This window comes from Passer domesticus, chromosome 1 (genome assembly GCF_036417665.1).
Source record: "Passer domesticus isolate bPasDom1 chromosome 1, bPasDom1.hap1, whole genome shotgun sequence".
Classification (NCBI taxonomy): Eukaryota; Metazoa; Chordata; class Aves; order Passeriformes; family Passeridae; genus Passer; species Passer domesticus.
Genome location: NC_087474.1, coordinates 19,065,423 through 19,082,918, shown reverse-complemented (window position 1 = coordinate 19,082,918; position 17,496 = coordinate 19,065,423). Strand labels below are relative to the sequence as shown.

Genomic DNA, 17,496 nt, shown 5'->3' with positions numbered 1-17,496 from the left:
TCTAAAAATGCTGTATAGTAAATATTAGGGTTATGTTAACCTTAAAACATTCCACAGCTTCTTTTTGTATTGTGACAGGAAGATTGCAGCCCTTTCAAAAACTATTATTAAAAAAGTGTATACTTTGGGATGCCATTTAATGCCTGTTTTGTATTGAGCATCCTATTTTCTCTTCTACATATATTTTGACATGAGAAAATATGAAATCATTGAATATATTTCAGAGCAAAAAGGCATGCTGAAATTGAATGTCCATGTTGATATGGCAATGGGCTGCAGAGCACTGAGATGAAAACTGTTTTGGAAAGTCTAAGGTCATATTTTTCAAGCCCTGAATTTCCAGAGAGACAGAAATGTTTCAATTGCATTTTTATATATGCTTGAAAAATATAAGCAGTGCTTCCTGCCTGGCACTGAGGCTGCCCAGGGGGCCTCTCAGTGGTCTGTGCTGGGAGGTGCAGAATCAGCTCCTTAAGCTGCTCTTCTCTTCCTTCTCTTCTACCTTCTACAAAATCCTGCCATACAGTGAGTTACACTGCTGTCAGCACATCATGTTTTTATCCTTCCAAGTTTTGTACTGTTCCAGTTTCACGATGAATCTCCTGAGATTTTAGTAGAGAATAAGTGAGAGAATAAGTATTTTAAATTTTCCTTAGTACATCTGAATAGATTAGTCTGAATCATATACATAAGGAAAAGATATTAAAGTAGTAGTATTAAAATTCAAGGATGAAACATCAGCCTGAGTTCCTCTGAAAAGTAGCCTTGCCAGTTCCAGCAAAATTATCTTCTTGGAGACCATTTCCTTCTCTGCTCTGAAGAATTTTTGTATTATTTTGCAGACAACTTTTGCTTTCTGGTTCCCTTTCTAAGGATTTTGGTGAGCTTCAGAAATATTTATAGCTGGCTGCAGTGTTTTATGGTATAGCATTATCAGTTTCCACTTGATGGTATGGGTAAAAAAGCCCAAGTCTTTGACAGATAGGTGGTCTGATATATGATTGATGAGGGGCATGCCAAAAGTTTTTCAATGTTTCTATGTTAGATTTGAGATTTAGTGTTCTTTTGTGTTCATGGTTTATAAAATTGCATTATAGCAGAGCTTATAAAGTTCTTTTGCTATTGAATGCAATCTATTAACTGGGAAATCTTTAAAAAATGTGTGTGATGAATAAGTAATCAAATACCCATCAGAATCCAAATATGCCTAAGTATTTGTTCTAATATCTGTTAAGATATCTGTCAGAATTGAAGAAAACTGCATATTTAAATATTTGGTTGACTTGATAATCTTAGTTTTCTTACTAAAAATTGTCTTTAAGGAACTGTAGTGGAGTATGGAGCACTGGGAAGCAGATATGAATTTCCCTATTCTGCTGCACTGTGTTTTTTTAAAAAAAGGTTTTATGTTTCTGCTTTGCAAAGAAAAAGAAAAGAAAAAAAAAAGAGAAAGATGAGAAAAAATAGAGAAAAAGAAAAAAACCCCAGCAGTCTCATGACTGGCAGAGTTAAAAGTTAATTTTACCAGTGTCATGGTTTAACCCCAGCCAGCAGCCAAACCCCATTTAATCCCCCACTGGAGAGGTGGGGGAAAGAATTGGAAGGGGAAAAATGTAGAGGACTCATGGGTTGAGATAAAACTGGTTTAACAGGAAAAGGAAGAGCAAAAGCCACACACAAGCAAAGCAAAACAAGGAAATATTTCACTGCTTCCTGTGGGCAGGCAGGTGTTCAGTCATCCCCAGGAAAGCAAGGCCCCAGCAGGTGTAATGGTGATTTGGGAAGACAAATGCCATCACTCCAAACGTCCCAGCCTCCTTCTTCTTCAAACTTCATATCCTGGGCATGATGTCACATAGTCTGGAATACCCCTCTGGTCACTTTGGGTCACCTGTCCCAGCTGTGTCTCCTCCCTGCACTCCCAGCTCCATTGCCTTTGTGGCAGTACCAAAAGCAGAAAAGGCCTTGGCTCTGTGTAAGCTCTGCTCAGCAACAACAAAAACATCTCTATATTATCAACCCCATGTTCAGCACAAATCCAAAACACAGCCCCATGCCAGCCACTCTGGAGAAAATTAACTCTACCCCAGCTGAAATCAGCACAACCAAGGATATTAAATTTGAGTGTTTTAAACAAGGCAGTGGAAAACAGGTGAAGAAACTGTGTGAAATTTAGGCTGTAAAAAAAAATTTGTGGTCTTTAAATGTTACCCCAATGCTCTGAGGAGGGGCATCGGTGAAAATGAAAAGCTATGTCATTCATGTACCTTATGTAATGGAGACATGAAGACATGAATATCCTGAAAAGTGTAGGTGTAGTTATCTGCATAATAGGGAGTTCCTAGCTTCAGCGTCAGGCAAAGTAGTATCTCTCTCAGCCTTGCTGAGCTGCCCGTGTCTCAGAGCTGTGCAGAAACAGCAAGTGCCGCTGGGTGAGCTCTTCCTCACCTGCATAGCTGATAAAGCCAGGCTGCCAAAGAGCACAAAACCCTGGACTTGGTACAGAAGCTGGCCCTGTTTAATCCCTACATGGTATAAAGGGGAAAACAGAGTACTTCTCCCCAGAAACAGCACCTTTATTGCCCTTTATTCCACATAGATGATAATGTCAGCACAGCAAGCACCTAAACGTATTTAGAAAAATGATTTCTCTTTAGTAGAGAAGACCAATTTGTTTGATCTGGTTTTATTTACATCATCATTTTCTATGCTAAACCCTCACTCCAGGGTTATAGGTAGTGAGCTGTAAGTGCAGCTCAGACAAGGAAGTGCAAAATGGCCTCTGGAGCTGTCAGCCTTGGGACAAATGTTGCAATCAGACCTAAACTCTCCCCAGCTCTGCTCCCACAGCCTCTGGGATAGTCAGCCCATCACTTCTGCCTATGTTGCCATGCCCTCACAGGCCCTTTTTCTGAGAGCCAGGAGCTAAATGTTGTAAAAACATCTGCTCTGCTCTTGCTGCTCTGCTCTTGCTGTTCCGCTCTTACTGTTCCGGTGTCTCATTTTAAACACAGTCCTAAGACATGAAGCAAACGGGTTTGTTATTTTCATCTTACTCATTAGATGATTCTCTGGCTCTCTTCTACTCTCTTTCTAACTGTTCTGCTTGTATTTTGTAATTTGTGAGGGACTTTTTATACAGACAGTAAATGGGGGGTGATGCTGCCCTTGCAAAGACTCAATAATTTCCAAATGAGTGTCCCAATCTACAGGCAAAAATAGTCATAGTTAGTTCTGATTTCTTTCTAAAAAGATTTCATTGTCACCATTTCTATGTTGTAATACAAGTACAGTCAAGTGGAAAAGGCTTAGAAATTAAATCATAGCACTGGGCAAACTGATTCTGTGGCATTGAAATGTCATTTCTAGAATTATCCGGCTTACTGGGGAGTGTTTCAAGGAATAACCTTCTGGTGTGGCAGACTACAGTGGAGGGATTAGATGGGGCTTGTACAGCGGGCCAAATTCTGCCAGTATTAATTAGGATTGAGTGAGCATAAGTGAGGACAAGAACTGTCCCAGTGATTGCCATTTTACTTTTTAAACTCTTCTGGTACAGTTTTTTCCATTTCCATGTTACATTATTTATTTCCAGGTAGAAGCAGACTCATACCCCTTTGACTTAAAAAAAGAAAAGATGATCAGATAATGTGTTGACAAAATAATTCTACAAAGCCACAGAATTTGCTTTTTCTTTTTTTGTGAAATTTAGGATATGTTCGGGACCCTGTTTTCAACAGAAATACATCCAATTTTAATTTTTTCTAAGAAACTGGGCAATATTACCCCTTGAGCAGGACCTAGAGTTTTGAAGGTTTATGAAAACATCCTTAGAACATAATTGAATGCTGTTTACATGGGGTTTTTCAGAAAGGCAGGGAGGGTCTTAAGGAAGCCACAAAGTAAGGAGTAGCTGCTGAGACTATGAGGCACTCCACTCGGTCCTGCTACCTTCCCTGCTTCTGCAGGGGCATGGAAAGAGAGAAAGAAGTTGAGGGTGGAAAGTTTTGGATTTACCTCCCAAAATGTGTCAGCAGAAGAACATGAGAAGTTAAGATGGACAAGCTTTACCTGAAAATCTTAGCATGATGCTTTGCATGCCTCCTGAATTGCTATTTAACAGTATCAGAATGAAATTACTCAGAGGCACAGCTTTGAACTTCGAGTCAGTCTGAGTGCAGAATAGAATACACAGCCCACTGTCTTCTGCTTCAAGAGACTAGAAGAGAATGAGCTGATTAAATAGCATTAATACTGTTATTTTCAATAATGTTATTTTAACTGCGACTCTTTGCTATTTTTAAGAAAATCAGATCAAAAGTTCAAGTGCTAAGAGGTGATATAACTGTAATAAGCTTCTGACATAGTGGAGGGAACTTTTGGAACTGTGGCTACAAGGATGACTGTGACTGATTTAACAGTGTTCAGTGGGAGCTACCAAACAGCTTACTGAAAGGAGAATCTAGGGCAAAGAAGAAGTACTTGTATTTAAATTATTTTATGAGGAAATAAAACAATATGTGAGCTGTATTTAGGCCCCTTCATTTTAACCTGGGAGAAAAATGCCAATGTGCTTGTGGTGAGAAGTGAGGAGGAAAAATGTACCTGGCTGCTGGATGACAGATCATTTAAGGGGAATGGATGTTTCCTTGTCTGCCTTCTACTGGGCATCTGGCAAACTGCTAATCTCATGATAATTTCCTGAAGTTCACTGTGCAATGATTAAGCTAGTTTTCAAAGACTTCATAATTTCATTATATAATTGTTTGGTTTTCTAGTATGTGGTTGAACATGGCTGGGTTTAAAAACCTAAAGAGATTGCTTCTAAAATCAAGCAGGTTTTGCATTGGTTTTGCAATTGTAACAATGACATTTAATATTTTTAATAAAATGTTTTATAAATTTATTATTAATGATATTTTAGTAATATAATATATAGTGTAGCAGGAATATTAACTGAATACTAATTGAATAATATTTAATATTATTCAATCTACTGGAAAAAAAATCTGACCAGGCTTGAAGCCCTGTAATTTATGAATGTTTATTTTTTCTGCACTTTTGATATAGATGTACTCTATTTCATGGACCAAAGCTTAAGCCTTATACAGTAACTCATTATTTGAGTTTTGTCTGTTTCCTTATTTAGAAAATTGGCACTGAAAAAATGTTTAATGACATGTTTGCCATGTTCATCGTTTTCATGCTCTGTATGTAATTCATATTGTTTTTCATAAGGATTTCCCTTGTATTTACATGTGCCTTTATAGTTTTTTTATTACTTTTTTTTTGCTACAGTAGAGAAATGAACATTTAAAAGCAGTCCTGTGATAAACTGATAAGGTTGGATAGTAAAAGAGGAGAATTCACAAGAAATCACTAACTTCTTGCCAGCCATGCACCCTTGGCTCATCAAGAAAGGTGCTGGCAGCTGTTTGTGTTAAGAGGGGATGGCATTTATGCCTTGCGTTAAATCCTTGATTGACGCAAACTGCCTAAATCTCCTTAGGAAGAAGCAATCAGGGAGAGGCGGGCTGGGGGTGGGCAGCGCTCCTCCCTGGGCACAGCGGTGTCAGGACAAGCCCTGCCTGCTCTCTGCTCTGCCCTGGGCAGCTGCAGCCAGACCCTGCCTCTCCTGGTGCCCCCTGAGCCTGCCCGTGGCCGCAGGGCTGGCTGGGGTGGGCAAGGGACTGAGCTCTGGGTCAAAATGATTGCTTGAAATGTGACTGCGCTTGAATTTCCTCTCACAGCAAGATAAGGAGTAAATTCTAAAAATGGCAAATGGAAGGGAAAGTTGAGTTTTCTGCTCTGCATGGGAATTTCCCCTCAATGGCCCATGTTGTTGGTTTGGGGATTTTTGATGAACGGAGTCACAGCATTCTGCTTCATTTAAGTAATCCCACCCTGCAAAGAAGGGGAGGAATTGCGATGATTCTGCTTAGTAGCAAGAATGCCTTTCCATCTCAGTTCAAACCAAAATAAAACTGGTAGTTTTGCAGCCTTTGACCTGACCTGTTTCATCACCCTGCTGGGCTCGGTGGTGGTGAACTGTTAGCAGAGTCTTTCCTTTCTCTCGTGCACTGTTTGTCACACAGACTGATGAGGAAGTGTATCAGGAGATGAGAAACACATGACAAAGGAGAGAGAGGCCTCTGAACCCCATCAAAAGGTATCTGTAACAAAATGTCCTGTAAAGCAGCCTTAAACCAAAAATACTAGAGATGTAGCACCTTCCAAATGACCTGACTTTTCCATGTATCTGAATTTTTTATATTCTTCATTACAAATTCATTTTTGTCAGGGCTGAGCTAATAGATTTACAACAGAAATAATTTTGCAAGTAATGGATCTTTATTTAGCCCTGCTGGATTTCATAGGGAAAAAAAAAGAATTAAGAAATTTTTTTCCTGACAGTTCTCAGGTAAGCTTCAGGTCTTTAAAACAAAAGCTGTTTGATTAAATTATTGTTTTGGGGGTGTTTCAAGAAAATAGGATTTAGAGCAGGGCTTCTAGGAGCACCAATATAGGAGAACAACAGAATAAGCTGAGATAGAATGGCTTAAAAGAAGGAAGAAAAATCATACTGCTTAGAAAAAAAAGTCAAAGTATGGTGACAGCAACAAGCAAAATAGAGGTAGAAGGGAATGATAATACAGAAAAAATTAATCCTGAATTGAAGGTGAGCTTTTAAGTCAGCTTCAGTACAGCTGGCTGCATAAAAAGATGGATGAAAAAAGACTGATGCAGAAGTTATTGTTTGAAACAGAAGAAATCAGAACAATTCTTAAAAATTTGTCTGATTTATAGATATTCCATCAAGGGGCTACAGTTGGCCTTTTAATATTTTGAGATGTACTGAAATGGTAATTGAAAATATTGGTTTAATATCTTTAACTCAGGATTCATTGTTGTCAGACATCACAAAACTCTTCTGTTTTTCTGTGTTGCCAACAACATTTGCACAGAGCACGGAAGCCAGCACAGTCTGATGAAGAGCGCTTCCTCTCTGACTTCCGTGTGCTGTTCATGAAACAAATAGGTAACAATTAGAAATTCAGTCTACAAATGTATTTTAGTTTCTCATATTTTAAGGAAGAGGTGCAAAAGATTAATTCCATGTTTCTTTGCCATCCAGGAGGTAGATAAGGGGTGTCCCTGCTCCCTGTCAGTGTCTCAGTGGGGTGGGTGGGCAGAGGTTGTTGGGTGGGCAGAGCAGCACTGAGCAAGCTGCAGCCGGGCATCAGATTTAAAATCACTCCTGTAGTAAAATATGCTCTTTTAGAAAAGACTAGCATTTGATTAATTCTCTTTTTTTTTCCTTAATCTCCTTCCCTTCTTTTATTTCTGTTACATAAGAAGCCTAATTGTTTTTATAATTCACATTATTCCTTTTCTACAATGTATTCACCTCTCAGCACCATAAACTAATCTCAAAATATCTGTTATGTACCAGAAACAGAAAATGGCAGTTTTGTGTTCTGTTTTAGTTTAATGTTATGGTTTTTTATTCTCTTTTCTAGAAGCTTCTTTCTGCAGCCTCTGGTCTAAATGCTGCCCAGCAATCCTGTGTATTCCCTGGATCTGGGACACAAAATCGTTCCCTTAATTCCTGTCTCTGATTACTTTCTGATTCTGACCAGTGTCTGGAGCTGAAGCACATGGACTTTATGTGTTTGATTTGCTGTGCAACTGAAATCTTTTATCAGCCAAGAATTAAAAACAAAACAAAAACAAAACAAAAGAAAAACAAAACAAAACAAAAACCCCAAAACAAACAAACAAACAAACAAAAAAACAAAACACCAAAAACAACCACACCCAAACCTCTTCTCTGCAGCTGTACAGGAGAGGGCACAGTCTAGCGAGCTATAAGGTTTTAAATTCTCTACGGATGCTCCAAAGTGAGCATGTGCTTTAAGCTGTATTATGTTATACTGATCTGAATATTCCTGTGTCTAAAAGTTAGTTAAATTTTATGTGGAAAGGCACACAATGGGAAGAGAAGCGCTGGTAGAAGTGGGTCTGTATCAGGGAAAATTTGTCTTAAAAGATCTATAGAAATAAACTCAGTTGCAGAAAGATAAATATATATTTTTCTTAATGGATCAGCAAACCTAAACCTGTGTGTAAAATGACTGGAAATCTGGAAATGTGGTAAAATCTGTGCATAAAATGCCAAGATGTGTCATAACTCTGGTCTTAAACAAACATCGACTGCATTATAATAACCAGGCATATAAATGACAGTGCTGCATCCAACACAATTAGTTTTGTTTTGTAAATTTCCTTTCATATACTTCACCAAATCTTTTTGGAAATAATTATTGAGAAGTGAAAATGTAAGAAGATTTAGAACAGTGATAAGTTGATATTAGCTGTGCTGAAATTTGACAAAAATTCTCAAAGCCTTTAAGAGATGTGAGATGCTCTGTGAGCAGCTGTTGGCCTGGCCCTGCCTGCTGGGGGAATGAGAGTCTTTCTTTTAAAAGAAAACTAGATGAGCAGGTGAGGGTATCAAATAATTGATTTGGCTTAGAAACTGTGGTGAAATTATCACCTGAAGGCATTTTAAAATGCATTTGTGGCCATAAATGGGGTGTGGCTTTGCCTATAGGAGTCCCTGAAGCTGTCTAGCACCAAGGCTGTTTCTGTAAGTTGGAAATGAGGAGCACCAGAGGTTTCCTGGCAAAGGAGCACAACTGCAGAGCTGTCAGAACAGCCCCTGGTGTGCATTTGACCAGGAGGAGCTCCAGACGTAGAGGCAGCTCAGACCAGGTGATTCTGTGGGGCTGGATTCAGCCATGCTCCTCTGAAGGGGAAGAGTTTAATCCTGTGGGCTTGGCAACTTCCAGGCAGTTGGCTTTGGTTCAGGAGAATTGTCCAGGCATGTCAGTGCATTAGACTCCACTAAGAGGAGCCAGGAGTACTGTCCCATGGGAGCCACCAGTTCATCTTCTGGGGCCCTGCAGTGATTGTCCTGCTAACTGTGAGGAGAGGACCAGGAGCACCATGAGCACAGAGGAAAAGCTGTGATCTTTCTCCAGCCCTTCAAGGTACCTCTGTGTTTTTTAAGAACCATTTCCATTTCTGCTCTTTTATCAAATGTGGTAGTTGCATTGCCAAGACTATATTTTAGCAATCATTTGTAAGCCATTCATTTTGTGCTTGATAAATCATATAGCAGTAGAAGCTTTGAAAAATAATTTTCTTTTTTAGCTAAGCAGCTGACCTGAAATGCAGTCAGTGGTATTACACTGTTCAAAATATTAAAACTCTTTGGTCTCCATATTCCACTTTTGAAAATAGTTTTGTCAAAAGTTCTGTGTTGAAAATGAAACTTTTAAAAACAACATACTGGCACTAGCTATACAGCAAATTTAAATGAAGTGCAGTGTCTACTGCAGTTTCCTGTTATGGGCAAAATGATGTTTAAATGTAGAGTATATCATGTCCCTGAATCATGGAGAATATTAAGGAAATAATAATGGCAAAAAATGGACTAAATTATATTAGGAAAATAAAATAACACTATCAGCTGAAGTCTCTATTTGCAGAGATAATGGAACTTCCTGGGCAGTTCCTGTTGTCTTGGGCTGTCCCTCAGCTGCCTAGTTTATGGTAAAAGCACTGTTTAATGCTGTTGGGAAAACTCCTTCCCATAACCCAGTACTTGACAGCACAATATCTGTACTGGCCTGTGTAGTTTAGTGAAATTGCACAGCAGTTCCTTGGGCATTTTTTTTCTCCTGTGTACAGTAATATAAAGGGACTGGTTGCACTTAGTACCCCACATTTGGATTTGATGTTTCTGGGAAATTTGTGCTCTAACACAACAAGAATTTGAGTTTTATTTTGCCAGAGGGAAAGCTAAGTCTGTGATCAGAAGAACAGAACCAGAGTTAAAAGAGAAAAACATAAAAGGAGCAAAAAGGAAACTTTAAGTATATTTAACACCAACCTCCTTCCCTGGAAGATTTTACAGAGGTATCTCTCAGCCCTGAGAGGGGCTTAGGGGCAGCTTTAGCACCATGATGCTTCCTGGGAGTTATGTTTTATATCAGCCCTTAAGCTAACTTTGAAAGTTGAAGAACTTGGTGTGTATCTCCTTTTATTCTCTATCTTCCTCTCATCTATTAATTTAGCACTTGACATAAAATATGCTGTATCAAATTAGATCAAAGATTTATTTAGCTGTTTGCAATATTAGCCAGTAGCAGAAATAGAGAGAAATATAAGCACAAAGCAAGTGTGCAGTGATATCCTTCCACATGACAGTTTATTGTCCATGAATACTGGCACAAGAACTGCAGCTGTGGTACTATTCCTAAGCTTTATTTAATATGTGTTTACTGGCTTTCAGTGGATTTGTATTCCAAGAATGTGATGTGTCCACTCACTTTTTGGGTCCAGTTCTGTCATTTGCTATGTATGTTACTTACTCAACAGCAATATGGTTTCTGAATTTACATGGCAGATGGCTGTGATGGCTTAACTTTTTTCTTGACAACTGATCTTTAGATCAAAATGCAAGAGGAGAGAATGCTCCTGCCTTAAGGGGTTTGCCTACATTTCAGTTCTGTTCTACCCATTAATTAGCATTTTTCTTCTACTTTAATTTTTTTTTTCTTTTTATTGTCATGTGAGTGAATGACAAATTTTCTTCATGTCTTCCTAAGATTCCTTACAAGAAGTTCTCTTCTTGTGAGCTGCTTGGAGGTGAGACACTGGTACTGGGAGCCGGAGGCTTGCTCTTACACACCAATCTTTGGTGCTACAGGCAACAAGAAGATTGCATTCTCCAATTTCAAATACTCATGTGGTATTATGTCCCCTTTTTGCCTGTATTCTGGCTGCTTAAAGTCTTATCTGAAAAGTGGGGAAAAGTTTCCCTTCATTTTATTGTGGAAGATAAATTTTTGAAGCTAAAGCTCATGGTGAGATTCTCATAAAATAAAAAAACCCAAAGTTAACAACATGGCTTTCAGAACATACAGGAGGCCTGGGCCCCAAATACTCAGGGAAACAAAGAGAAGAAAAAATATATATAACATAGTAGATCAGTAAACATTCATGTGTCTGAGTGCTGAAAAATGTAGGAGCTCCCTGGAAATGAGAATATGATTATGTAGGTGAGGACAAGGGAATTCAATTAACGTTGACTAAATGCTTAATTGCTTTATTTTGCAGTCTAGTCTTCTGTCAAAGTAGGTTATGTGTGTAATATATTGTCGTTTAAGCTTGGTATGAGTGTGGTTTTTATCATCCTTTTCCGGCTTAAAACAGAAAAATCCAGAGTACAGTGTTTCCTATTATTGAAAAAGAGTAAGTTAGCATTCTTTTTGTTTGATACATTATTTTCTTGAGCCTATTTACATGTCTTAATTGGCAAATAATTGCTCTCCTAATCCAGATAAGTAGTGTTCAACTGTGAATTGCAAATCCCAGTGCCTTTTAGATTCATGGGTGGAGACTGCTGTTTGCAAAGGATCACTGAAAATGCTGCATTATCAACCTAATACACTATTTCTGTTGATACAGATAGATAATCTCAGATATTTGTAGACTGTAGTAGTCTGTGATAAGTGGTTCTCCAGTGGAGAACATTAAATAGAGAGTGTGAATAATCCACTCCTATCACATTGATGGGAGTTGGGGAAATAATTTTAAAATTGCATCTCTTTAGTCCTTATAATGCACTGTTGTACTGACCTATTTTTGATATAATCTTAGAGACTGTAATCTGAAGACTGTTCTCTGATTCCCTGTAAATCAGTGCACCTTACTCTGGTAGTACTTCTGACTTATCCTTTTATTTCAGCAAGGTTTTTTTCTAAAGTAGCAAAAATTAATTCTCTGCAAGGATTTAGTGGTAATCCTGTTAACATTTTGTTGTTTGTGCATTTACAAGAATGGATATAGATATCCTTGTGTCATGTTTTTATTGTCAGTAGAAAAAAAGCGACTTAACAAGAATTTGTGATTGTTCTTAACTGGAGGAAAATTATGGTTCAGGAGAAAGTCAATTATAACAGTTCATCATACTTCTGCATTACCGATAGCTTAATGGGCTGTTATGTGTGGGGATTGCTATTTAATAGCAATCCCTTCCAAATTTCACTGAGGAGTTGCACATAGACAAATATGCACTCACTCACATATTAACAAGTACTTTGTGTAGGCTCTGCCATGGTGCAGTGTGTCTTTTGTGCTTTAATACTAGATTGCTTTCCTGGCTTCTGAGTAAAATCACAGATCAATCTGGAATTTACACAGTATATGTAATACTTTATACTTTGCACAAAAATAATATATGAGAAGAATACCAACCTGGGGTCTTCTACCTTCCAGGAGTTCCAGCTGTGGCAATACTGGCCTGCTGTGCCTTTTACCCCCTGTGCAGATATGGATATTAATTTCCAAAGCACTGACGTTAAACACCACACCAGAATACACTGGATGTGAATGTCATACAAAATTGCACTATTTATTTAATTATTTTCTTGGAGAATATGTATTAGCTGTTCCAAATTACAGGTGTCTGTTAAACAAAAACTAATTTATACTTATATTTAAATTGTGTCTGCTGGAATTTGCATAGTTGAAATGGGGCCCAGATGTTGCAGTTATGTAAGGGCCTAATCTAAAGCCAACCAAAGAGAGCCTTGTGGGCTTCAGATCACGCCAATAAGAATATTTTCAGAAGAATTAACATCAAAGGAGATTTCAGTAAGCTAACATTGTCTGTAGCTATTATATGTCTAAAATCAAAATATACAAATGGAAGGGGTGTGCCTTATTCACTGTGAATGGAGTTAAATTTGTATTTTAGAGGGGAAAAATGTGACATGAATTATCTGTAACAAAAAGAACCCCTTCATTTAGATGTTAAGGCTAACTGTATGTATCTTAAAAGCCATCCTTTTGTCTATTTGCTTAATTATTTGTGTGGGAGTTGTTAATTATTAATATTTTTTATGTGAGATGCTTTTCAAGTAGATCTCTTTTCTACTTTAAATTTTATACAGCTTTACATTGCATAGCTATTGCCATGCATTGCAGGATAGAAATGAAACTTACAAAGGGATTTATACCCTTGGTGGGTTATTTTGTGAGGCTTTGCAGTGATGGAATTGCCCCACCACTAGCAGCATCCTTTCCCCAACTTTTTTTTCCTTTATCCATTTCATCTTAATGACCGGAAAAAACCTCCACAAAACAAACAAGCAGTGTCTGACTAAGCCAGGTATGTCACTGTCCTCCTGGGAGGGTCTGACAAGTGCTGGATGGTAGAGGGGAGGGAAGCTGGGGATGCACCTGCTGGGGGTGCCAGGGATGGAGGCAGGAGAGAAGCTAGAGCTCTGCTCATAGCAGCATTGTGGAATCATCTAAACCTTTAGTTTAGCTGGTTTACGTCGTATTTGCATTTTGTGTGCTGCATTTGGAGTCCTGTAAATTTCCTAACACATCTCTCAGTGCCATCTTAAAATTTCATCTCGTGCTGAAGATCCTTCTCTGCAGAAACTAAAACTAAATTGTAGATACTCTGTGAGTCCTGCTTGCCTAACCAACACTTAACTGTGTAGTGCTGTTGTGCACTGATCATACTTGGTGAATCTTGCAATAAGTGTCATGAAAAAACAGGAGTGTATTTAGACTGCTTGAATCTCTCATTTTCTAAACTTATTTTTGCAAAGCAGTGTGTTCTTGAACTCAGGAAGATGAACAGCCATGAAGATGCAATAATCCACTCTCAGGTGTAGCTGATGGCCTCAGAAGCAACAATTTGCAAGAGTTTCTTCAAGTTAGCTGGTCAAAAGTGAGGAAAATCAAGGTAGTTCTTTGTAAGCCAGGCACTCGTGTTGTGATTTTCAGCTGTGAACTTCTTTGTTCCAGAAGGTATCTAACCAAGTCCGATTACCCTTATTAAAAAATGCTCATCAAACTCTTCCCTGTTACAACCAGTAATTCTGCTGGCTTGTGTACTCACCCTTTTCAAACATTAAAACCTATTTTACAATATTTAGGAGTAACAGAATTTTCTTCTTTATTCAGTGACAATTTTTTCACAGAAAAAAAACCAAGGGGTTGACTTTAAATCCAGTACTGAACAAACTTTTCCTTAGAGGCAGGAGACCCTGTTAGTGTCGTTTTCTCCAACTGGGCAAAGTGTACTGGAACAGTGACCAGTGAGTGATCCTAAAGCTCAGCTCCCACAGTGCTGGGTGTGCTCTGTCTTAAGTATCACCCAGCTGCTGTCCCAGCATCTCACCTGGGACCTGCTGTGTTAGCCCATGTGCACAGCAGTGAGCAAACTTCCCTTTGGTGCAGGTCTGAGAGGGAAAGCATGAACCTGAGAAACTTTTGTGAATTTTGACGTGTGCTGGGGAGCTGAGCACTCCTCTACTGACAGGGCTCGGGTGGGTTTGTGTGTTTTCTGTGGACAAGCTGTTGGAACAATTTAAAAGCATCACTGTTGTCTGTTTGCTTATGAACTGTTGTCTCTGTGTGAGCTTTGGTTGATTTTTTTATCTCTCAACAAAAAAATTATATGTTAAAGTTCATATATATCAAGTTTGCATAGACATATACAGTGTTCTTCTGTCTTGTTGTGATAAATGAGGGATTTTAATACCTTGGTATCTTTTGGAAAGACTTTGGATCTTCTAAAAGGGGAAATAAAACTCTTGTAAGGCTGACTCTTGCGAGGCGAGAAGAGCTGATAGCATGTGTCACTTATAGGAATGGCAAAGGGATAATACTCACCTTCACACAGGAAAAAGGAACAGCTTGGGTTGTAGTAAAGTCGACCTGAGCTCTTTGTATGGGGTGCCTGAAAACCTAAAGGGCCAAGTTAGGCAGCTATGAAACATGAAGTTATGATTTGAGAACTCATGTAAGACTGGTGAGATATTTTATGACTGAATAAAAGCAAATGTGATGCCTGAAGTAACTGAAGAAAAACAAATACATTATCTGTCTTTTAAAATGGGAAGGCAAAACTGAAAAATTTTCAAGTATATATATATGTTAGACTTAGGTATTCAGATTTGTGAGTTGCCATGTTAATGCATATACTCATCAGCAAATGTCAGATAACATAATTCATAATGAGGCAGAATTACAATAAATTGCCTTAATTTGTTTGCCATATGCTAAGCATGCCCACATGTCCGCATATGGATCAGCTGATGCACAATAACGTGGTGATGAAAAAAATTACTCATATGTCTCAAGGTTTTACCAATTCTGAGTTACTGACTGTGTGATCCCTTAACAACTCATTTTTGATCTGGTTTGTCAACAAGAACTTTTATAGACTGACATCCATCTTGCTTTGTTACACAAAAAGACAAAACCAAAGCAGCTTAAACTTTTACAAGCAAGCTTCTATTAGTATGTTACTGAGTATTTAGTTAATCAGTACTTTGGTTTTCTCATGTGCTTAATGGCATTTATAATCCAAACCTAGTAAAATTCTATAAAGCTGTGTTTAATATTAATTAAGAGACTTCTGATGAAATCACTGCATAAATATAGATTATTAAGATTTAAAGTTAGGGCTGCTTCTCCAGTAGAACTATATGGGATTAAAGAATGAATTAGAATAGTAATCTCTGATTTAATTGGGCTTCTGGTCTCATAGCAAAGATGTGTTTTTCTGTAAGGGTTTGAAGGTCTTTGTTCTCAGGCACTTAATTTGTCAGGTTACGTAGCAGATACTTTTTAATAAATCTGACACACCTTAGGTGATGATTCACCCTCTTGGGCAAAAAAGGGTAGAAGTCATCTAGGACTTATTGCATGCTGGTTCCATGGTGTTTGCTGCTCAGAAGTTAAAAATAATTTTAAAAAAATTAAAAAGAAAAAAAAAATAGGAATAAAAAGAGGTGTTTCTATTCCATGACTGAAATATTTAGGAAGCTTTAGAAACTATGATTGGTACAGGCAAATTTTTCTGTTGCTGTTTCTGTATTTTAAATTATCTCATTACTGTGTTTTCTGCTACAAAGTTCTTTTGTTTCAATATTATGATACCAAAATTTGCCATGATGACAGTGTGGTCTTGCAAGCTTAGTTTCAGTATTCTGTAAAATCTGCTGAAGGGCAGTAAATAAGCCTCTGGAATGAGAGCTGCTCTGTCCTAATTGCAATATTCCAGCTGGGACTGTGATTGTGTATTCTTCAGAGTAGTTCTGATTTGCCCCAAGGTATTTGTGTCCCACAGCATGAATTAAATTTTTTAAGGATAATAACTTTGCTAAAAAGCTTGCTCAGTAATTTTACTGTTAACCCCCCAACATTTATTAATAAAGTATTGCATCAGAAATTGTTCTATTTCTCACAGCCTTCTAAAACTCTATTTGCTGAAGTTTACTGTTTGCTTCCTTGGAAACCAGTAGTTGTTTCAACATTTTGAGTTTATTACCCATCCTAGAAGTGCCTTATGGAAGTCAAAATAAATTGTGCATGTGGTTGTCAGTGTTCTGTGTATTTTTCTTTGCTCTGTCTATTTCATGTAAATAGAAATGTCTATTTCATGAGAAATAAGGGCAAAGTTTCTACTTATTTAATTCTCTTTTGGCATCCAAAATGGACCTAACATGAATACTGGATTCTGAAACCATGGTTAAATGTTAAGAAACCTGAATTCCCATAGTTCCCTTAAAAAAAACCCCAAACCATAAAAACCCCTTCAAACAAACAGCCACCTCATCAGGTATTAACCAAAAGTCACTTCTTGTTTCTGTGAGTGAGAATTATTAACATATGGTATGCAGATTATATAAATAAGAAATTACATTTTAAGAGCATAACTTTATCTAGATCAATCTTGGTACACATTAAAAGTGTCTGTGTGAAAAAATGTGCAGGGACCAGTTAATAAAAATGGAAGCCAGCCTGAGATTTTTGTCTAAAAGGGGAAAAAAAAGAATCTGTTTTGGTACTTTTTGTAGACATGTAGGTAGGGTCTGCCCTTCCCTCTCTGAGTACTGTTGTCTTTACAGAGTCTGCACACAAAGTTGGTGTTAAGAGTTTAGCTTTTGGAAATGGACAATGTTTTCAGCTCTCATGGACCAGAGGCTGGACTTTGTGGGGCTTTTCTGGCCTCACATGTCTATTGAAGAACAGTCTTGAGGCATAGGCAGAGGAGAAAATTGCCCAGCTCATTGAGCAGCTGGAGCCAAAACAATGTTTATGCTTGTTGCTCCTCTGAGGAATCACTGCCTTGATATTCATTATCTCAGTGGTAACAAAGGGGGAAAGTGGTTTCTCTGTAGCTCTTTTTTCCGTTCATACCATTCCTTGCCTGTTGCTGCCTGGTCCTTTCTCGTCTTTACTGCACCTCCAGAAGCCTCAGACCAATACAAACATGAATCCTTATTTACTCTTAACCTATGCTCTTATTTTAAGCCAGTTGACCTTAATCTTGCAAATTCTTAAACTCATTTGGGCCAATAAAATGCATGTAAGTTTTCCTGATAATTTCAGTTGACT

The 17,496-nt window shown here is 38.0% G+C and overlaps 1 protein-coding gene across 5 annotated transcripts in view; it reads left to right on the top strand.

Annotated features, from left to right (window-relative positions):
- The window catches only part of CACNB2 (calcium voltage-gated channel auxiliary subunit beta 2), a 246,585-nt gene that overhangs the window by 104,906 nt on the left and 124,183 nt on the right, over positions 1–17,496 (top strand). The gene's annotated exons all lie outside the window — the stretch shown is intronic.